Below are 22902 nucleotides of genomic sequence, written 5' to 3'. Positions count from 1 at the left end.
TCATGTAGTTTTCAGAGGCCAGTGCAAAATATAAACAGGGGGCTGAAGACATGGCTCAGTGGGTGAGAGGGCTTGCTGTAAACATGAAGGCCTTAGAGGGCCTGAGACCACCTGAGTTCGATTCCCTAGCACCCATGTAAACAGCTAGACATGGTCATACACCTCTATAACCCTAGTCTTGTGGAGAGCAGAGAATTGCTGGGGCTCATGAAAACTCCAGCTCCACATTGGGAGGAAAGATGTGGGTAAGTTACATGAATGAGTGATAAGGTAAGGACATCCAGTGTTCTCTGATCTCTGGGCGCCTGTAAGAGCATCTGCATATACACGTGCATGCATCACACACACACACACACACACACACACACACACACACACACACACACAAATATAAATACAGCATCCCTTGTTCAAAAGTTCATTTCAAGGTGGTGAATGCAGAATGCGGGCAAGCCCAAGAGACGGATGATTGTGAGTCCTATGGCTTTCCTGGCCACAGGCCCAGGATGTGCGCATGTGTGTGTGCACACAACACGCACACACACATAAAGACATGAGGCCCCTTCTGTCTGCACGGGCCTGTCTTCTCCCATGTGAGGAAGGCGAAATCTGTAACTAGTGCCAAGGGATTTCCAGATTTATCTCAGGTTATCTCTCCACATCCGGATGTGAGTGCTGGCTGCCAGGCCTACTTTGCATACGAAGAAATAAATCTGAGGGGGAGATCTGGAACTCAAACCCACATCATCCCTGAGTGCAAAGCCGGGGCTCAACATTTATACCCCCTTTTCCTAAGAGAAACCACCTTGTTCTTTGGCATTCGCTCTGGGTTCTTCTCCCCAACATTCATTTCCTCTGGAGTTCGTGATTGGGTTGCTCAGTGGCATTTCCAAATGTCTGGCTAGAGCTTTGCATAGGGGCTGGTGGCATCTCCACTGGGGCTCTTGGGCACCCATGTTTGTATTTTCCAAGTTGCCTCAGCAGCTTTTGTGTGCCCCCACCCCATCCTTGTCCTTTATCTCCTCACTGTATAACCCATGCCAGCAGCACAGAGTCTCTTGAGATGCTTGGTCACAAGGAGAGCAGCCAACAGTTTGAAGGGGACATTTTCAGCTATTTCCAGGCCACTGCTCACCTCCCCTCCACCGACCCCTCTGGATGAATCCATTGAATCCTCTTTCCAATGTTGATGGATTTCCTTACCGTTCTACACGTTCCTACTATGCTTTTTTTGTTTTTGGATGTGTGTGGTTATCTGCACATGTGCATGTGCATACAGAGCCCAGAGGAAGAACTCAGAAGTCCTCCTCCACTGCTCTTCTGCTTTATGGCCCTGAAACAAAGTCTCTCACGAAACCTGGAGCTCCGTTTTTGGTTAGACTCACAGAGAGCCACAGTGATCCTCCTGTCTCAGTTCCCCTCAGTGATGGGTTTTAAAGCATGTGTGGCCATGCTCAGGTTTGTGTGTGTGTGTGTGTGTGTGTGTTTGTTTTTTCTTTTTCGGTTTTACGAGGAATGGTCTCATTCTAGTCTAGGTTGACCTAGAGTTCACTATGGAGTCTCAGGGTGGCCTTGAACTCACAGCGATCCTACTACCTCTGCCTCCCGAGTGCTGGGATTAAAGGCGTGCGCCACCACGCCCGGCTTTATGCTCAGTTTTTCATGCAGGTATTGGAGGTTGAACTCGGGTCCTCATATTTGTGCCACGAGCACTCCTACCCACTGAGCAATCTCCCCAGCTCCTCTGTTATCTTTTCTCCTCAGTTCACAGGCTGCCTTTCTTCATTCATGCATCTGTGCAACCATCTATCCACTTATAGATCCATCCACCTATCTCTCCATCCATCCATGCTCACTGGGCATCTAGGATGTACCAGGTGCAGGGTTTGTTACTGGGCATACACATAACAGTTTGGAAACCCCTACTCCTGAGGGCTGCAAGGCTTGGGGAAGACAGATGAGAAACAACACATATCTTTGTTCTGCTAAGTTGTATGTTGTATGAAGGCAAAGAATAGTAAATCAGCTGGGCATGGTGGTGCATGCCTTTAATCCCAGCACTTGGGAGGCAGAGGTAGGAGGATCACTGTGAGTTCAAGGCCACCCTGAGAATACAGAGTGAAGTCTAGGTCAGTCTGAGTTGGAGTGAGACCCTACCTCAAAAAAATAAAATAAAATAATAGGAAATCATAATAAGGGCTGCAGAGATGGCTTAGTGGTTAATGTGCTTGCCTATGAAGTCAACAGATCTAGGTTTGATTCCCCAGCACCCACAAAAGGCAGATACACAAGGTGCTGCATGTGTGCATGTGCCTGGCCTTCATTTGCAGTGGCTAGATGCCCTGGCATGTCCATTCTCTCTCTCTCTCACACACACACATAAATAAATATTAAAAAATAAATCATAACAAGAGGGGAAGACTCATCCTAGACAGCATCTAATCCAAGCCCTGAAGGATGCATGAGGCCAGCATGGGTAGAGGAAGATCTTCAATAAATCGACCACCATGAGAAGCTGGAGTAACTGTGTGTAACTAAGGGGACCCCAGGGTGCCTGGGCTAGGGGTCCAGAGGGAGAGTACAGCAGATGTAGTCTGAGAGGGGATGGGATCTGGTGGCACAGGCTTGTGGCCACAGGTAGAATCCAGGGTGAACTCCCCAGCCCGACAGGAAGCTTGGGAGCCAGAACCTGACAGCTTGTGTCTTGGATTATGCTTCAGGAAAGATCTCTCTGCTGTTGAGTATAGAATGGTCTGAGGGGACAGTAATGGAAGTGGGGCTGGTCACAGGCAGCTTCAGCATTCATGCATTGGATAAGGATAGCAGAGTCTTCCATGGTGGTGATGGAAACATAAAACTGAAGGAGTTAACATTTCTTCTGGAGACGGGACCATCAATGTGATGACATCTATGGTGACCTCACCAGGCCTCCTTGCCAGCCTTCACCTATGTCAGTACTAGGCACTGGACCCAACATTGGCCTCCTGGTGATCTGTGGTGGACAGGGAAGGCTGCTGGGCAAAAAAGCTTCAAAGTTTGATGATATCATGAATTGGCAAGGAATTGGTGAAACAGCTATCTTAAGTACTGTTAGTGGGAAAATCGATAGGCAAATCTTACTTTTGGAGAGTAATTGAAGTTACTTATTTAAATTTAAAATGTGCATGACCTTAGACACATCTTTTAGAATCAATCTCCTTAGAGAAATGAGTGTGTACTTTATACATGTTGCAGTCTGGTTCACATTGCTGGTAGAAATCACCCAACCAAGAGAAGCTTCTGGGGAAAAAGAGGTTTATTTTGGCTTACAGGCTTGAAGGGGAAGCTCCACAATGGCAGGGAAAACAATGGCATGAGCATAGAGTGGACATTACCCCCGGGCCAACATAAGGTGTACAGTAGCAACAGGAGAGTGTGCCAAACACTGGCATGGGGAAACTGGCTATAACACCCATAAGCCCACCCCCAACAATACACTGCCTCCAGGAAGCATTAATTCTCAAATCTCCATCAGCCAGTAACCTAGCATTCAGAACACCTAAGTTTATGGGGGATACCACATTGCGTATGGGTGAGGGATTGTCACCAAACCAGAGTTTGTAGAAACTGTACACTGTAGCCTGAAGTCCCATCAGTGGGCATGGGTGAGATAAACTGTGCTTACTGATTTATTACTTATTTGCATGTTTGCATGAGGGGGCATGCAAGGGCTGCTGCAAACAAACACCCAGATGCTTGCACCATTTTTTTTTTTTTTTTGCAGCCAGCTTTACTGGGTAGCTGAGGAACTAAACTCAGACCAGTAGGCTTTGCAAACAAGTGACTAACTGCTGAGCAATCTCCCCAGCTCCAACCCATGATCCATACATACAGTGGATGCCAGAAGGACTTAACATGATTGTCAACATGAATGGTCCCTCTATGTGTAAAAGGAAGAGTGAGAGTGACTTGCCAATATAGCTCAGATGTTAAGATATGAATTATGTGAGAAATTGACCCTAATGAGTGCTGCATACTGCTAAACACACATGTACAGCCATGCCAAAGGAGGAGGGGGAGGAGAAGGGGAGGAGGAAGAGATGATTAAGAGGACTCGGGGTAAAAATATGTAAGCTCATAACAGTTGTCACCTGTAGCAGTCAGCTTCTTGTTGCTGAGTCAAAACATTGGCCCAATATATCCAAAGGACTCATCTCATTTCCTTAGAAGTACATGCTCAACCATGTTTATAGCTGCTCAATTTATAATAGCTGGGAAATGGAACCAGCCTAGATGTCCCTCAACAGATGAGCGGATAATGAAGATGTGGTACATTTATACAATGGAGTTCTACTCAGTGGTAAAGAAAAATGAAGTTATGAAATTTGCAGAAAAATGGATGGACCTGGAAAGTATTATACTAAGTGAGGTAACCCAGGCCCAGAAAGCCAAGCACCACATGTTCTCTCTCATATGTGGATCCTAGCTACAGATGACTGGGCTTCTGTGTGAGAATGAAAATACTTAGTAGCAGAGGCCAGTAAGTTGAAAAGGAGACATAAAGGGTGGAGAAAGGAAGGGAGGAGGATACTTAATAGGTTGATATTGTATATATGTAATTACAATGATTGTAATGGGGAGGTAATATAATGGAGAATGGAATTTCAAATGGGAAAGTGTGGGGGTGGGGAGGGAGGGAATTACCATGGGATATATTTTATAATCATGGAAAATGTTAATAAAAATTAAAAAAAAAAAAACCACAAAAACAAAAACAAAAAAAAAAACATTGGCCCAGAGGAAGCTCATGGGAGAATAGGAGTTATTTCAGCTTACAGTTTAAAGGGGAAGTTTCATCATAGCAAGAAAATCTTGGCAGACCTGAACAGAAAGCATGGGTCACATCTCCACATTAGCAGAAAGGTAGTAGTCTTGGCACTGGGCTTGGAACTGAGCTACATTACTCCCAAACCACCCCTAGCAACTCATCTCCTCCAGCAAGTTTCCACATCCCAAAGGCCCCACAACTTTCCCAATTTCCCACCAGCTGGGGACCAAGTATTCAAAGAACATGAACCAATGGGATACATTTCATTCAAGCTACCACATCACTCATGGGAGGGGTCAGGCATTGGTAGATGGTGGACTTTTAAGTTTTGTATTAGTACTTTACCACAAAGCTGTCTTTGTCCATTACTTGTATAACTTAAAAACTGGTGGGGTGTGATGGCACATGACTTTAATCCCAGCACTCAAGAGGCAGAGGTAGGAGGATTACTGGGAGTTTGAGGCCAGCCTGGGCTAGAGTGATACCCTACCTCGAAAAAAAGAATTAAAGGGCTGAGGATGTGTCTCAGTGATACAGCTCCTGCCCAGCATGCGTGAGGCTCTGGATTCCATCACTTGCACCATACTCACACAAAAGTTAAAACTAAAACACATACATACATCATATATAATAACTGCATACAACTAACGTATAACATATTCATTGTAACTCCTTTGAAAATACAATTAGCTGGGCGTGGTGGTGCCCAGCTTTAATCCCAACATTTGGGAGGCAGAGGTAGGAGGATGGCCGTGAGTTTGAGACCACTCTGAGATGACATAGTGAATTCCAGAGTGAGACCCTACCTCGAATAAAAGAGAAAGAAAGAAAAGGAAAGGAAAGAAAGAAAATACAATTATGTACAACGAAGGTGGGGAAAACACAATACTACCCCCTAGGATGCAAGAACCTCTTGCTGCTGCAAATGAACAACAGACACTTGTGCCACTTTGTATCCAGCTTTGCATGGGTGCTGGGGAATTGAACCTGGGCCAGTGGGCTTTGCAAGCAAGTGCCTTTGACCACTGAGCCATCTGCCTAGCCCAAGATGACCATTGTTTAAAGTCTTACTACATGTATTTCCAAAATTTTTATGCTTAAGATGCAAAAGTGTGACAATATTAAATGTATTGTGTTGTGACCTGCTTTTGTTACACTTTCTTATGGCTCTCTTTCCATGTCATTAAGTCCTTTTCCAAGCCATGTGTTCTCTTAATGAGTATATTATATTATTTTGCTTGGATTCACTACTAAATTCCTTGAGGTTGACACATAGATTGTATCTGATTTTCCCTTATGACACAACCCTGTAAGTGCATCTTCCCACAACGTCCTGCTCTTTCTGCAGGAATCCACTGGGCTCAAGAGAGTTGGTAGCTGTGGATGCCGCAGGTGCAGTTGACTTGCACAAATGAGAAGCTCTTCACAGAATGAATAGGCAGAACATCCCCACTCCCTCCTTTGCCTTAGGCTTTTCAGGAGAACCTCTATCTATCTACCGAGAGGAACCATTCCCAAGAGCATCCATGGCACCTCCCTCATGGGAGAACCTCAGGGAAAGAGACAAAAATCTGCTAGTGGGTGTGGTGGTGCACACGTCATCTGAGTGCTCCAGGGGGCTGAGCCAGGAGGATTGTGAGTTCAAAGCCAGCCTGAGCAACATAGTCCAGACCAGCCTGGGCAGTTAGTGAGACCCTGTGTCAAAGGAAGAGTTTAGCAGGGCTGGCAGCATGGCTCACTAGAAGACGGCTTCCCAGAATGCTCAAAAGCCTGGGTCCAGCTGGGCATGGTGGTGCACACCTTTAATCCCAGCATTCTGGAGACAGAGGTAGGAAGGTGACTGTGAGTTCGAGGACAGCCTGGGACTACAGAGTGAGTTTCAGGTCAGCCTGGGCTAGAGTGAGACCCTACTTTGAAACAAACAAAGAAAAAAAGAAAAACCCAAAAGCCTGGATCTAGTCCTCATGGGTAGGAAAATAGTCTTCATAGGTCTTTGGAAACATCCCCAGCCCTCCAGATGATGTGAGAAAGAGAGAGAGAGACTATGTGGGTGTGTACATTCTAGAGGACAATCATGGGTGTTGTTCCTCAAAGGCTGTCCACTTCTTTGGGGTGACAGGGTCTCTCAATGTCTTGGAACTCATCAATTAGGCTAGACTGGCTGGCCACTGAGCCTGAACCCCAGGGGTTTTCCTGTCTCTGTTTCCCTAGCACTGGGATTACACAATGCCTGTTGTCTTTAAATTTTTAAATTTTTATTTATTTATGAGAGAAAGAGAGAGAGAGAGAAAGAGAATGGGCACACCAGAGCCTCTAGCTACTGCAAACAAACTCCAGATGCATGCACCATCGTGTGTATCTGGCTTACGTGGCTTCTGGGGAATTGAACCTGGGTCCTTAGGCTTTACAGGCAAGCTCCTTAACCACTAAGCAATCTCTTTAGCCCTTTTATTATTGTTTTTTTTTTTATCAGAGAGAGAGAGAGAGAGAGAGAGAGAGAGAGGGAGAAAGAGAGAAAGAGAGCTTTCTCTTTATAAAAAATTGTGTATTTTGGGCTGGAGAGATGGCTTAGCGGTTAAGCGCTGGCCTGTGAAGCCTAAGGACCCTGGTTCAAGGCTCGGTTCCCCAGGTCCCACGTTAGCCAGATGCACAAGGGGGCGCACGCGTCTGGAGTTCGTTTGCAGTGGCTGGAAGCCCTGACGCGCCCATTCTCTCTCTCTCCCTCTATCTGTCTTTCTCTCTGTGTCTGACGCTCTCAAATAAATAAATAAATAAAAATTTAAAAAAAATGTGTATTTATTTATTGACAACTTCTATAATTATAGACAATAGACCATGGTAATTCCCTCTCCCCTGCAACCCGAATCAGTCTCTCTTTTATTTTGCTGCCATCATCTTTTCCTCCTATTATGATGGTCTTGTGAAGGTAATGACAGGAATTTCCAGGTCATGGATATCCAGGCCATTTTGTGTTTGGAGGAGTGCATTGTAAGCAGTTCTACCCTTCCTTTGGCTCTTACATCTTTTCTGCTACCTCTTCTGCAATGGATCCTGAGCCTTGGAAGAGTTGATAGAGATGTTTCAGCACTGAGCACTCCTCTGTCACTTCTTCTCAGCACCATGGTGCCTTCTGAGTCATCCCAAGGTCACTGGCATCTGAAAAGAGAAGCTCTCTAACCAAAAGTGAGAGTATCATTAATATATGAGTATGAACATTAAGAGAAGTTTAAAGAAGTTTAATAGGAAGTTTGGTGAGCATAATATATGCATTTAGCCAGATACCAGCAGACATTACACCCCTAGAGCTCATGACTTCACCTGTCATAAGTTTTCAGGCATGTATTCCCTCCCATGGAGCGGGCCTCCAGTCCAATAAGAGAACTGTTGGTTTCCCCCATAACAGACATGCCACTATTGCACCCATTGGCTCATTTGGCTTGGCTGCTCAAATTTAAGGCTTGCAGTATCCACTGTTGTTTATTACCACTGATGATTTTTCTCCCTCCCATGGAACTGCATGCATTGTAGCTTTTTCCAGCTTTCTGGCAGCTGGTCTACATGGAGGAGGTTATCAGCTCAGTTCCAGCAAGATTTCTCAGTGGCCTTGAAGACCAAGTATGTGGCGTCTTCAGCAATAGGGTCTTACCATCTATTCCTGGTGAGAAACCAAGGACCTCAGCAATGATCTGTAATGTTTTGGGGACATCAAGGACCAACCTGGCCAACAACTCACTGGAAGGTATCCCATCCCCAGCACTGAAAATTTTCTATTAATAATATATGGCTTCTGGGTGCACCCTTGTCCAAAAAAGTAGGTTTCCAGTGACATATTCATACTCTCTTAGATTTTTATTAAACCCCCCCCACACACACTCACCTTTCTTTTACTCCCAATCACTTCCCCTGAAGGTTTTTGTTGTTTTTTTTATATAAACATGGATTCTGAGGATTGAATTCAGTCCCTCATTTTTATAAGACAAACACAACCAGCCTTTGCTATGAAAAAAAGATGACACCTGTCCAGAAGCAGAAAAAAAATTCTTTCCCCTCAATCTTCCAAATGTTGAGAGTTTTGAGCTTCCTGAAGAGCCTTGGATTGCACACTTCCCTTGAGTGGAACGCCTCTTTTGTGGTCTTGGAAGAGGAGAGAGGATTTGGAAAAGCTGCTGCATTGGACCCTCGTCCCCTTGGAGAGGCCGCCTCCTGCGTGGGAGTCTAACCTTTAGCAGGCTCCTTCAAGTGTCCTGTCTACCCTGATGTGAAATGGCTACCTGCTTGCTATGAAATGGGGATCTAGATGTCTTTTTATTCTTCTTTTTTTCTACCTCAAGAAAAAGAGAAAGGGAGAGAATATGGACATGCCAGGGCCTCTTGCCACTGTAAATGAACTCCAGCACCTGGCTTTACATGGATGCTGGGGAACTGAACCCAGACCAGCAAGATTTGCAAGCAAGTGCCCTTAGCCACTGAGCCATCTCCTCACCTTGAATGTGTCTTTAAAGATATTTTAGAGGGAATTACCATGGGATATTTTTTTATAATCATGGAAAATGTTAATAAAAATTTTAAAAAAGAAAAAAAAGATATTTTATTTATTGTTATTATTATTATTTTTGTTTTTGAGAGGTAGGGTCTCACTCTAGTCTAGGCTGACCTGGAGCTCACTATGTAGTCTCAGGGTGGTCTTGAACTCATGGCGATCCACCTACCTCTGCCGCCCAAGTGCTGGGATTAAAGGCCATCACGCCTGGCTCAAAAATTTTTATTTATTTATTTATTGGAGAGAGAGAGAGGAAAAAAAAAAAAAAAGGACAGGAAGGGTCTCCAGCCACTGCACATGAACTCCAGATGCATGCACCACTTTGTACATCTGGCTTATGTGGGTCCTGGGGAATTGAACCTGGGTCTTTAGGCTTCACAGGCAAACACCTTAACTGCCAAGCCATCTCTCCAGCCCATGAATGTGTCTTTTTAAATAGTACATATATAATATACCATATCATATATAATATCTCACTCTAGCTCAAGCTGTCCTAGAACTCACTCTGTAGTCTCAGGGCGGCCTCAAACTCATAGCAATCTTCCTCTACCTCTGCATTCCCAGTGCTGGGATTAAAGGCATGCACTACCACACCCAGCTCTTTTTTAATAGCATTTTTTAAAAAGATATTTTATTAATTAATTAATTTGAAATTGAGAGAGAGATGTGGCAGATTGAGAGAGAAGGAGAATGGGTGTGCCAGGGCCTCCAGCCACTGCCAATGAACTCCAAACTCATACCCTGTCTTAGGTATCTGGCTCATGTGGGTACTGGAGACTCAAACCTGGGTCCTTACACTTCACAAACAAGTTCCTTAACCACTAATCAATCTCTCCAGCCCTTAAAATGTGCCTAAGTGATAACAGGAATAAATTCATGTACCCGCCATCCAATTTAGGAAAGTTCCTGAAGCTCCCCCGTGCCTCCTCTTCAGCTCTTGTCTCTCCCTTCCACCCAAAGGCAATGGATACCCTGAATTATATACATTTATTGTTCTTTGTTAAAATTTAAAATCTTTTTTGTTTTATTTATTTGAGAGAGAGAAAAAGGCAGATACAGAAATAATGGCACACCAGGGCCTTCAGCCACTGCAAACAAACTCCAGACTCCTGTGCCACCTTGTGCATCTGGCTTATGTGGGTCCTGGGGAGTTGACCATGGGTCCATTGGCTTTGCAGGCAAGTTCCTTAACCTCTAATCCATCTCTCCAGCCCCATTTATTGTTCTTTTGCCCCTTGAAATATTGTTCCCTCACTGATGAATGCAGTCCTGAAAAATGTGATGTCTACTTCTATGTGCCTTTGAACATTCAAGAAATATTGTTACATCCCCATTGTGTCCTCCACAGCCAATGTACTTTCATTGCATGTTATTTTTGGAAGAGTTACCTGTGTGATTCAACATAGCTGTCATTCTTTCCTTTCCTTTCGCTGCCACAGAGAACTGTAAATAAACCATAGGTTATCAGTCCATTCTCCTTGAGTGGACAGAGAATGGCTGCCATCAATATACCATGCTGGCCATGGTGGCTCACACTTTTAACCTTAGCACTTGGGAAGCCAAGGAAGGATGATCATTGTGAGTTCGAGGTCAGCCTGAGACTCCATAGTGAAATTCAGATTAGCCTGGGTTAGAGTGAGATCCTACCTCGAAAAACCAAAAGAGAGAGGAAAAAGATTCATTACACCTTGCTTTTAATCCCAGCAATCAGGAGGCAGAGGTAGGAGGATCACTGTGAGTTCAAGGATAGCCTGAGACTACATAGTGAATTCCAAGTCAGCCAGGACTAGAGTGAGACACTACCTCAAAAAAAAAAAAAAAAAAAAAAAAGGGCTGGAGAGATGGCTTAGTGGTTAAGGTGCTTGCCTGCGAAGCCTAAGGACCCACTTTCTACTTTCCATGTCCCTCCTTAGCCAGATGCACAAAGGTGAGGCAAGTGCAAGGCTGCACATGCCTACTAGGTTGCGCAAGCGTCTGGAATTCGATTTCAATGGCTGAGGCCCTGGCGTGCCAATTCTCTCTCTAAAAAGACAAAAAGATTAAAGATCCATTACATCTCTTGGGCTGGGGATGTGGCTCAGTTAGTAGAGTGCTTACCTAGCATGCATGAGGCCCCGATTCAGTCCCCAGCATCACATAAACCAAGTGTGGTGGTACATGCGTGTCATCCCTGCATTCTGGAGGTGGAGACAAAAGGATCAGGAGTTCTTAGTCAGCCTCAGCTATGTAAGGCCAATCTGGGCTACACAAGACCCTGTCTTACAAAAACAAACAATGACAGCACCACAAATATGCGGCGATGTCTCAGCAGTTAAGAGCACTTATTGCTTAAACACAAGAGCTTCTTGGGCCAGAGACTGCCATGTTCAACTCCCCAGAACCCATGTAAAAAGCTGAGGCTCGGCCACACACCTCTGGAACCCCAGTCCACGGGTGGGGGAGGGTGTGAGGAGAGGTGGAAACCAGAGCATCACTGAGGCTTGCTGACAGACAGAAGCTCCAGGATGAGACCCCCTCTCAAGGAAGTAACCACACGCGTGATCACAGAACGACACCCAACATTCTCCTTCCACCTCCACATGTGCCCACGGAGTGCACACATCTGCAGTCATACATGCACACACACAAACACTCATGCCCCCCCCCCAAAAAAAAGATTCATCACATCTCTTGGCCTGGGAATACAGCGCAGTGGTGGGAACACTTGCCCAGAATGTGAGAAGCCCTAGGTTCAGTCACGACAAAAGGTGTCGGGGGAGGGGAATCCATTGTCCCTGTTATTGTAAGGGTGCCTGAACGAGGTACACAGGAACAGAAGTGCTGAGGGGTACGTGCATCTGAACCTCAGTAGACAATGCTAAGTTGGTTCCAAAGTGGATGTATGCTTTTACACTCCCATGGGGGGCTGTGTAAGCGCTTGTACTGTCCCACAGCCATGAGCACACTTGGTGTTCCCAGATTAACTGTTTCCCCACCTGGTGGGGAATGGCATCTTATGAAGGTTTACAATTGTGTTTTCCTAACTCTGAGGAGGTTTGGGCATCTCTTCGCGTATATTGACTGTGCTTGGTTACTTGTCTGTACAGGGCTTCTTTGAATTCTTTATTGTCTTTCCTTTAAAAAATTTTTTTTTAATGGTATTTATTTATTTGAGAGTGCAAGACAGAGAGAGAATGGGAGCATCAGGGCTGGCAGCCGCTGCAAACAAACTCCAGATGCATGGGTCACCTTGTGCATCTGGCTTATGTGGGTCCTGGGGAATCGAACCTGGATCTTTTGGCTTTGCAGGCAAGTGCTTTAACCACTAGTCATCTCTCCAGCTGTATCTTTCCTTTAAAAAAAAAGACAAAAACATTATGTGTATGATGTTTGTGCCACTGCCCATGGGGGAGGTCTGAAAACAGCCTGGGGTGTTCGGCCTCACTTTCTACCTTCCTTTTGAATATACATTTATTTTTAAAGCTATTTTTATGTTTCTTTATTTATGATAGGCAGAGAGAGAGAAAGAGGCAGCCCCACCTTTTCTTTTATAAACATTATTTATTTATTTGAGAGAGAGGGGCAGATAGAGAGAATGGGCACTCCAGGGCCTTCAGGTGCTGTGAACAAACTCCAGATGCTTGTGCCACCTTGGGCATCTGGCTTACGTAGGTCACAGGAATTGAACCTGGGCCCTTAGGCTTCACAGGCAAGTGCCTTAATTGCTGAGCCATCTCTCCAGCCCCATCCTTCTACCTTCTTTTTGCGACAGGGTCTCTTGTTTTGCCGCTGTGTGCACCTGTCTGGCAGTCCTGTGAATTTCCAGATTCTCCTGACTCTACCCCTCCCCCATTGCCACAGGTGCCTTGGGATCGCAGACGCCTGGGAGTTGAACTCAGGCCGGCAGTAAAGGACTTTAGCCACTGAGCCACCTCCTCGGGCCCCTTCTTGATTCTTTAGCACACTTTCACTCCTAAGTCCTTTATGTTTCATGTGTCATTTCCCCATTGAGTTTGTCTTTTCATGTTCTTCATATGTGTGTTTGTGAACAAAAATACATTTTGTGTGCGTGTATATGTGTGAGTGTGTGTACTCCTATTTGCATATGTGTGGGTGCTCATGTGTGTGCATGTCTGTGGGGGGTCAGAGGCTGATGTCAGGTGTCTTTGCAAATCATTCACCACCTTATTTACGGAGACAGGGTCTCTTACTTGAAGCCAGAGCTCACTCATTCGGCTAGTCTACCTAGCCAGCTGCCCCAAAGATCCTTTATCTCAGCCTACTTTCTGAGTGTTGGGTTGATCGCCCGCCACGCCCAGCAGACATTTGCCTAGGGGCTGGGATCTGAACCCAGGTCCGCCCACTAGCATGGTTAATGCTGTACCAACTGAGCCATCTCCTCAGCACCAGAAGTTTTTTTTAATTAATTAATTTATTTGAGAGCGACAGACAGAGAAAGAAGGAGGAAGATAGGAGAGAGAGAGAATGGGCGCGCCAGGGCCTCCAGCCACTGCAAACGAACTCCAGACATGTGCAACCCCTTGTGCATCTGGCTAATGTGGGTCCTGGGGAATTGAGCCTCGAACTGGGGTCCTTAGGCTTCACAGTTAAGTGCTTAACCTCTAAGCATCTCTCCAGCCCTGTTTTTTGTTTCTGGGTTTTTTTTTTTTTTTTGAGGTAGGGTTTCACTCTAGCTCAGGCTAACCTGGAATTCACTATGTAGTCTCAGGGTGGCCTCAAACTCATGGTGATCCTCCTACCTCTGCCTCCCGAGTGCTGGGATTAAAGGTATGTCACCATGCCCAGCCTGTTTTTTTTTAAACATATATATATATATATATATATATATATATATATATATATATATATATATATATATATATATATTTTTTTTTTTTTTTTTTGAGAGAGAGAGAGAGAGAAAATGGGTAGGCCAGGGTCTCTGGCTACTGCAAATGAACTCCAGAAGCATGTTCCACCTTGTGCATGTGGGTCCTGACGAATCAAACCCAGGTCCTTTGGCTTTGTAGGCAAATGCCTTAACTGCTAAGTCATCTCTTCAGCCCCAAAGTTTTTATTTAATTTTTATTATATTTTATTTTCAGTACCATGGATGGGATATCTTCCAGTGAGTTGATGGCCAGGGAGATCCCTGATTCCCCCAAAACATTATAGGCCATTGCCGAGGCCCTTGGTTTCCCACCAGGAATAGATGGTAAGACCCTATTGCTGAAGACTCCATATACTTGGGCTGCAAGGCCACTGAGAAATCCTGCTGGATCTGAGCTGATAACCTCCTCCATGTAGACCAGCTGACAGAAAGCTGGAAGAAGCCATTCTACATGCAGTTCAATGGGAGAAAGAGATACCACCAGTGAAGATACTCAACAGTGGACACTGCAAGCCTTATAATTGGCCAACCAGGCCAAATGAGCCAAAAGGTGCAATAGTGGCACATCTGTCATGGTGGAAACCAACTGCTCTCTAATTGGACTGGAGGCCCGCTGCATGGGAAGGGAATACATCCCTGATACTGAAAACTTAAAACAGAGGTAGTCATAAGCCCTAGGGGTGTAACGTCTGCTGTTGTCTGGCCAAATGTACATACTATGCTTATCAAACTGTCCAGTAAGCACTTCTGTTAATGTTCACACCATTATATTAATGCTACTTTCACTTTTGGTTGAGAATCTTCTCTTTCAGATGGCAGTGACCTTGGGATGACTCAGAAGGTATCATGGTGATGGAAAGAAATGATCACAGTGCTCAGTATTGCAATACCTGTATCACACCTTCCAAGGCTCAGGGTCTAATGCGGAAGAGGTGGCAGAAAGAATGTAAGAGCCAAAGGAAGGGCAGGGCTCCATACAACATGCTCCTTCCAGACACAAAATGGCCTGGATGTCCATGGCCTCACAGTGCCTGATACTACCTGCATAAGACCATCATAAGAGGAGGAAAAGATCAAGACATCAAAAGTAAAAGAGAAACTGATTGAGATGGGGAGAGGGTATGATGGAGAGTGGAGTTTCAAAGGGGTAAGTGGGGGGAGGGAGGGTATCATCATGGGGTATATTTTATAATCATGGAAGTTGTTAATAAAAAAATTAAAAATTTTTTTAAAGATTTTATTTTCATTTATTTATTTATTTTAGAGAGAGAGAGAATGGGCATGCCAGGGCCTCTGGCCACTGAAAATGAACTCCAGATGCATATGGTGGCATGGTGGCATGTGCATCTGGCTTACGTGGGATCTGGAGAATCAAACCTGGGTCCTTAGGCTTTGCAGGCATGAGCCTTAACCACTAAGCAATCTCTCCAGCCCAAAGTTGTTTATTTTATTTTATTTATTTTATTTTTTTGTTTTTCAAGGTAGGGTTTCACTCTGGCCCAGCCTGACCTGGAATTCACTATGTAGTCTCAGGGTGGCCTCGAACACACAGTGTTCCTCCTACCTCTGCCCCCTGAGTGTTGGGATTAAAGGCGTGTGCCACCATGCCCAGCTTGAAGATTTAATTTTTGATAGTAATGTTGATTGATGTTTTCCTTTGTGGTTTGTGCTTTTCCTGTCTTTTTAAAGAAATCCCTCTCTTAGCCAGGTGTGGTGGTGCATGCCTTTAATCCCAGCACTCGGGAGGCAGAGGTAGGAGGATCGCCACGAGTTCGAGGCCACCCTGAGACTCCATAGTGAATTCCGGGTCAGCCTCCCCCATCCACGCTGCCACCACAAAAAAAATCCCTCTTTCCTGCGATCATAAAAATAGTCTCCTAGACTTTCTTCTGAAAGCTCCACCATGTATATTTATTCATTCCGGTTTTTAATTTCCCTGGAATTGATTTTATAGATGAAGATCCAGTTTCAGTTTTTTTCCATCTGGGTAAGCAACTACCCTAGGTCTATTTATTGAATAGCTCATCTTCTGTGTTGTTTTGCAAACCATGATGTCTACAGATCAGATTCCCATTTTTGCTAGAGCCTGTTTCTGGACTCTAGTCTGGTATAACTCTGAGCTGATCAATGTCTCACTATTTCAATTGCTGATTCTCTAAAACGAGTCTTATTCACCACTTTGGGGTGTGTATTGATACTTGGTCAACCAAGCTCCTCCCCTCCTCCTCCTCATGTTGGGACAGGGTCTCCTGTAGCCCAGGCTGGTCTAAGACTCACTGGGTAGGCAAGGATGCTATTGAACTTCTGATCCCCCTGCGTCCACCTGCCCAGCGGTTGGATTACAAGTGTGTGTCACTACATCTGGTTTCATGGAGTACTGAGGTTCAAACCCGGGACTGTGAATGCTAGGGAGTGCTCTACCAACTGAGCTGTGTCTGATCAATTTTTTCATTTATTTGCAAGGAGAGAAAGAGAGAAGAGAGGCAGACAGAGAGAGAATGGGCGCGCCAGGGCCTCCAGCCACTGCAAACGAACTCCGGATGCGTGTGCCCCTTGTGCATCTGGCTAACGTGGGTCCTGGAGAATCAAACCTGGGTTCTTTGGCTTTGCAGGCAAATGCCTTAACCACTAAGCCCTCTCTGATCATTTTTTTTATCATTTTTTATCATTCTTCTTTAAGAGTGTTTGGCTCTTGCCAGGCATGGTGACGCACGCCTTTAATCCCAGCACTGGGGAGGCAGAGATAGGAGGATTGCTGTGAGTTCAAGGCCACCCTGAGACTACCTAATGAATTCCAGGTCAGCCTGGGCTAGAGTGAGACTCTACCTCAAAAATAAAACAAAACAAAAGAGTATTTGGCTCTTGTTATGGTTTAGATGTTAATTATCTCCCCCCCACAAAAAGACTCATGTGTTGGGGGCTTGGTCCCCACATGGTGGCACTATTTTAAGAGGTTCTTAGAACTTTAGGAAGGGGGACCTAGCTGGTGGATATACGTCACTAGGAATGGGCCCTTGGATTATTGTCCCTGGGCCATTCTCTCCTCCCCCCCTCTCCTTCCTGCTCACAGCAAGGTGAAGAAACTTCTCCTCCATACACTCCTGCCACCACGATGCTCTGCCCAAACCCACAGGACGAATCAACCAGGGACTGAACCCTTTGAAACCATGAACCAAAATTGCCCTTCCTCCTCTAAGGTGTTTATGACAGAGGTTTTGGTCACAGGTAACTAACCCAGCTCTTTTTAGCCCCTTAGTTTTCATTATAACTTATAGAAACAGATCATCATAGGCTGTGGGCATCTTTATGGAACTTAATTTAGAACTGCATATTTCTGGGCATAGTGCACACCTGTAACCCCAGCACTCAGGAGGGAGAAGCAGGAGGATCAGGGGTTCAAGCTCATCTTCAGCTATATAGTGAGTTTAAGGCCAACCTGGGTTACTTTGAATTTAAAACAAAAATAAAGTGGGCATGGTGGTGCATGCCTTTGATCTCAGAATTCAGGAGGCAGAGGTAGGAGGATTGCTATGAGATTGAGGTCACCCGGAGACTACATGGTGAATCTCAGGTCAGCCTGCACTAAAATGAGACTCTACCTCAAAAAGCAAACAAAAAAATCACATCAAATTGAGCAATAAATTAACACTTTTTTATGTGGGTACAGGGGGTTCACTCAGGTGGCTCTGGTGTCCTCAGGCCCACATCTTGAATGGGAAGCACTCTTACCCATTGAGCCATCTCTCTAGTCCCTCACTGATTGAATTTCTTAAAGTGAATATGCCAAGAAAAATGTACCACTCTTGTGACATCTTACTGTGAAAATGATAAGAAAAATGAGCAGTAACCAGAAGCAGATGGAGACTTGGGAAGAAAATACCTTGAGAGCAGGGCGTGGTGGCACAGGACTTTAGACCCAGGCTGAGGTAGGAGGCTCTGAATGGGCTTAGGACCAGCCTGGGGCTACGAATTGAGCTCTGATCAGCTTGGGCTAGACCCTGCCTTGAAAATAAATAAGGGCTGGAGAGATGGCTTAGTGGTTAAGGCATTTGCCTGCGAAGCCAAAGGACCCAAGTTTGATTCCCCAGGACCCACGTTAGCCAGATGCCCAAGGGGGTGCATGCATCTGGAGTACATTTGCAGTTGCTGGAGGCCCTGGTGCACCCATTCACTCTCTCTCTCTCTCTCTCTCTCCCCCTCTCTCTGTCTCTAATAAATAAATAAATAATTTAAAAAATAAAATTATTAGAAAATGGATAGATGGATAGATAAATCCCAACCAACCAAACAAAAAAATACCTTGAGGTGTTTAAGGTCGAAGTGTGCATGGTGATTGGATCTACCTGCATGCATAGGCCACCTGATGGAGTCCCTCCTCACAGAAGGCATGCAGCGCCGGTGGGGTGGGGCAGAGAGTGGCCTTGGGTGAGAGCGGAGTCTGCTCATAGCAATGGGGGCATGGCAGAGTACAGTCACATACAGTGTGGCTGGCCTGGGCCTAGGACTGAGAAGACGGATGGGTGTGGGCATATATTCTGGGTGCTTCTGACACGCGGTGTCCCCAGTGTCCTGCACCAAGAAAATGCTGAGACCATGTCTTCTGAGAGGACTGACTACTGGCTTCTAGAGAGCTGGGTCAGGCCAGTGGGGTGTGACCCAGCAGGCCAATTGTGGAGTCACTGGCCTGTGAGAAGAGACAAGAACAGAAGGCGGGAAGCCAGCCAAAGCTTGAGGTCAGGAGAAAGCAGGCCATGCTCCCACGGGAGAACGAAGAAGAGAAAGTGAGTGAGAGGAGGCCCGAGCAGCTGGAGGACACTGTGGGGTGGTGAGCCCAGTACAGAACTGCATGCTTGGGGACTGTCAGCATCTCTCAGTGTGACCCTGGGCTATGAGCTGAGCCTTTGAGCTGGGGGTCGAGGGAAGGGGGCTGCAAAGCACTTTTCTCAAGGAATTCTTTGAGAATCCTAGTCTGTTTTGTTTGGTTGGTTTTTACTCTGTAGTCTCAAGGTGGCCTCAATCTCACAGCAATCCTCCTACCTCAGCCTCTCAAGTGCTGGGATTGTTTGTTTAGAAGCAGGATCTCACTGTAGCCTAGGATGGCCTTGAATTCATGGTGATCTTCCTCTCACAGTCCCCCAAATACTGGGATTAAAGATGTGAGCCACCCTGCCAGGTTCCTGACCTTCTAAAAACAGATCATGGGTAGTCTTCAGCCTCTGTTTCAAAAAAAAAAAAAAAAAAACAACAGACAGGCCTCAAGGGATGCTCGGGGCGACTGGGGAGAATCTGGATTGATGCCTGTCCAGGGCAGGGGGTCCAGCTGCCTGGGCCCACGGGCTGCGGTGCTGTGGACAAGCTATTCAGTCTCCCTGAGCTTTAGTCACTCAACCTGTAAAAGGGAGGTGACCAAGAAGGATCGTTATACAATTAGCAACAGGCCTAGAATCTTATTTATTTACTTAATTCAGTACTGGCAATTGAGCCCAGGGCTTCCTGTACTCTCTGGGCAAGCATTCTACTACTGTGCCACATTCTCAATTCTCTCTTGGTCTTTCTTTTCCTTCCTTGCATTTTTTTTTTCTTCTTTCCTTTGCATTTGTTCATGTGTGTGTGTAGTATGTGTGCTGTGTTGTGTGTGTCTGTGTGCATGTGTGTGTGATTTACGCATGTGTATCTGCATGTGGCCAGAAGAGAATGGGGCCTTTAGGTTCTTGTAGCCCAGTTTGTAATCCTGACCCTACCACAAGCTGGCTGAATCACTTGAGCTGTCCAGCTTTAGTGTTTTAATCTGTGAAATGGGTGCATGAGCACTTTCCTGTGATGGCAAGGTGGTGGCCATAGGAGTGAGGCCTTCTGAGTGCCGGGATTAAAGACATGAGCCACCACACCTGGCTTCCTCCTCCTTCTTATTTTATTATTGTTGTTATTGTGGTGTTGAGGATCAAACCCATGGCTATAGACGTGCTACACAAATATTCTACCACTGAGCGACAGCCCCAGACTTCGTTATTATTATTGACTCAGAAAACATATAAAGTAAAAAATCAACATAAAATCTACCAATAAAAAATAAAATTAAGAGCCGGGTGTGGTGGCACATGCCTTTAATCCCAGCACTCGGGAGGCAGAGGTAGGAGGATTGCCATGAGTTCAAGACCACCCTGAGACTACATAGTGAATTCCAGGTCAGCCTGGGCCAGGGTGAGACCCTACCTCGAAAAACCAAGAAATTAAATTAAGAGATTTGGGACATTGCTCAGTGGTTAAAGGTGCTTACTTGCAAAGCCTGCTGAGCTGAGTTAGATTCTCCATGTAAATGTGGACACAAGGTGCCCCTGACACTGGGAGGCTGAGCCAGCAGAATCTGAAGGTCATGGGCCAGCTAGACTGGCATTCATTTGCAGCAGCGAGTAACTGTGTCTAAAGAAGGAGGAAGAGGGAGGCCCTTGATGCCCCCAAAACATTAGAGGCCATTGCTGAGGCCCTTGGTTTCCCACTAGGAATAGATGGTAAGACCCTATTGCTGAAGACTCCACATACTTGGGCTGCAAGTTCACTGAGAAACCCTGCTGGAGCTGAGCTGAAAACCTCCTCCATGTAGACCAGCTGACAGAAAGCTGGAAAAAGCCATGCTGCATGCAGTTCAATGGGAGAGAGAGAAATTACCAGTGAAGATACCCAACAGTGGATACTGCAAGCCTTATATTTGGCCAGCCAAGCCAAATGAGCCAACGGGTGCAATAGTAGCATGTCTGTTATGGGGGAAGCCAACCACCCTCTAATTTGACTGGAGGCTCGCTCCATGGGAGGGAATACATCCCTGATACTGAAAACCTACAACAGGGGTAGTCATGAGCCCCAGGGGTATAATGTCTGCTGATGTCTGGCTAAATGTAAATACTATTCTCACCAAACTGCCCAGTAAGCACTTCTCTTAATGTTTATACCCTTATATTAATGCTGCTCTCACTTTTGGTTAAAGAAGCTTTCCTTTTCTCTTAATGTTTATACCCTTATATTAATGCTGCTCTCACTTTTGGTTAGAGAAGCTTCCCTTTTCAGATGGCAGTGACTTTGGGATGACTCAGAAGGCACCATGGTGCTGAGAAGAAGTGACACAAGAGTGCTCAGCACTGAAATATCTCTGCCACACCTTCCAAGGCTTGAGGTCCATTGCAGAAGAGGTGGCAGAAAGAATCTAAGAGCCAAAGGAAGGGTAGGACTCCTTACAATGTGCTCCTCCAGACAGAAAATGGCCTGGATATCCATGACCTCACAGTGCCTGACACTACCTACACAAGACCCTCATAATAGGAGGAAAAGATCAAAATAAAAGGGAGACTGAAAGGGGGAGGGGATGTGATGGAGAGTAAAGTTTCGAATAGGAAAGTGGGGGTACAGAGGGAACTATCATGGGATATTGTCTACAATTATGGAAGTCGTCAATAAAAATAAAAAATAACAAAAGAAGGAGGTCTGGAGAGATGGCTTACCGGTTAAGGCACTTGCCTGCAAAGCCAAAGGACCCAGGTTCGACTCCCAGGACCCATGTAAGCCAGATGCACAAGGGGACACACACATTTGGAGTCCATTTGCAGTGGCTGGAGGCCCTGGCATTCCCATTCTTTCTTCCCTCCCTCTCTCTCTCCCCTGCCTATTGCTGTATCTCTCTTTCTCAAATAAATAAATAAAAAAAAATTTTTTTAAAAACGGAGAAAGCCAGCCGAGATGACACACGCCTTTAATCCCAGCACTTGGGAGGCAGAGGTAGGAGGATCAGTGTGAGTTCAAGGCCACCCTGAGACTACATAGTGAATTCCAGGTCAGCCTGGGCTAGTGTAGTTGTCCTGTGACTTCCACATGGGCTCCATGCCCACATACACACAAAGAAATAATTTAAAAAATTAAAGTAAAAATCATTGGCTGAGGGAGATGCACAGCACAGAGCTGGCTGGAGGCAGTATGGCTGTGCAGTGGGAACGCTCTTCGTTCTGGTGGGTCTGGACCGTTCGGGAAGACCACGCAGGGCTGTAAGCTGGTGGCCACGCTATGTGTCTTGGGCCACCATCGTGCCTAGCTGCTGCGCGAAATTTCCTGAGAGATCAACAGAAATTGGCAAACTTCTGAATTCCTACTTAGAAAAGAAGAGTGAACTGGAGGATCACTCGGTCCACCTGCTTTTAAAAAGTGACCCCCTGCCCATGCCCCTGGCATTTTCCTGTGGCTCTGGCAGTTCTCGATTTTGAATTACGCTTGAGGGCAGAAGGCAGGAAGTGCCTCAAAGGCTGTTAATTAAGGAGAAGTTGAGCCAGGGTGTGACGCCTGTTGTGGACAGATATGCTTTTTCTGGTGTTGCCCTCACCATCACCAAGGAGAATTTTTCCTTGGATTGGTATTAAGCAGCCACACGTGGGCCTTCCCAAACCTGACCTGATTGTGTTCCTTCAGTTACAGTTGGTGGATGCTGCAGCCCGGGGACAGTTTGGTTGTGAGCGCTATGAGAATGGCACGTACCAGGAGCGGGCACTGCAGTGTTTCCGCCAGCTCATGCGAGTCACAGCTTTGAACCGGAAGGTGGTTGATGCTTCCAAAAGCATTGAGGATGTCCACAAAGAAATCCGTGTACCCTCTGAAGACATTATTCATAGCTCTGAGCAGAGGCCACTGGGAGAGCTTTGGAAATAA

General features: G+C 45.8%; 1 pseudogene; it reads left to right on the top strand.

Annotated features, from left to right (window-relative positions):
* The first annotated feature begins 18968 nt into the window (after window positions 1-18968).
* On the top strand, window positions 18969-22902 carry LOC101609466 (annotated as a pseudogene).

The sequence above is a fragment of the Jaculus jaculus genome, chromosome 5 (assembly GCF_020740685.1).
Source record: "Jaculus jaculus isolate mJacJac1 chromosome 5, mJacJac1.mat.Y.cur, whole genome shotgun sequence".
Lineage (NCBI taxonomy): Eukaryota > Metazoa > Chordata > Mammalia > Rodentia > Dipodidae > Jaculus > Jaculus jaculus.
Note: the sequence above shows the minus strand (reverse complement) of the source record. Positions and strands in the feature narration are given on the sequence as shown.